Raw genomic sequence first — 372 nt, forward strand, 5'->3', positions numbered from 1 at the left:
ATGTCTGGTGGGCATTTCCTTGTCAAATCCTTGAACCTCTCCCATGCCTCGTAGAGAGTTTCACCATCTTGTTGTCTAAACGTCTGAACCTCAGATCGAAGCCTATTGACCTTTTGTGGGGGGTAGAAACGTGCCAGAAACTTGCTTTCCACCTCATCCCAGGTTGTTAGGCTCCCCCTTGGGAATGATTCCAGCCACTTCGCTGCCTTGTCCCTAAGTGAAAATGGGAACAAAAGCAGTTTATAGGCATCTTCCTGGACTCCATTGGACTTCACAGTGTCGCAAATTCTCAGGAATTTTGTGAGATGTTGGTTTGGGTCTTCATTAGCACTCCCACCAAATGAACAATGATTCTCCACAAGTGATATTAAC

The 372-nt window shown here is 46.0% G+C and overlaps 1 non-coding gene across 1 annotated transcript; it reads left to right on the forward strand.

Moving 5' to 3' along the window:
* LOC112774694 (small nucleolar RNA R71) lies at positions 1-104 on the forward strand. Its single transcript, XR_003189163.1, has one exon. It is a non-coding gene; the product is annotated as a small nucleolar RNA R71 (small nucleolar RNA).
* Positions 105-372: the final 268 nt, after the last annotated feature.

The sequence above is a fragment of the Arachis hypogaea genome, chromosome 18 (assembly GCF_003086295.3).
Source record: "Arachis hypogaea cultivar Tifrunner chromosome 18, arahy.Tifrunner.gnm2.J5K5, whole genome shotgun sequence".
In the NCBI taxonomy this organism is placed as follows: Eukaryota; Viridiplantae; Streptophyta; class Magnoliopsida; order Fabales; family Fabaceae; genus Arachis; species Arachis hypogaea.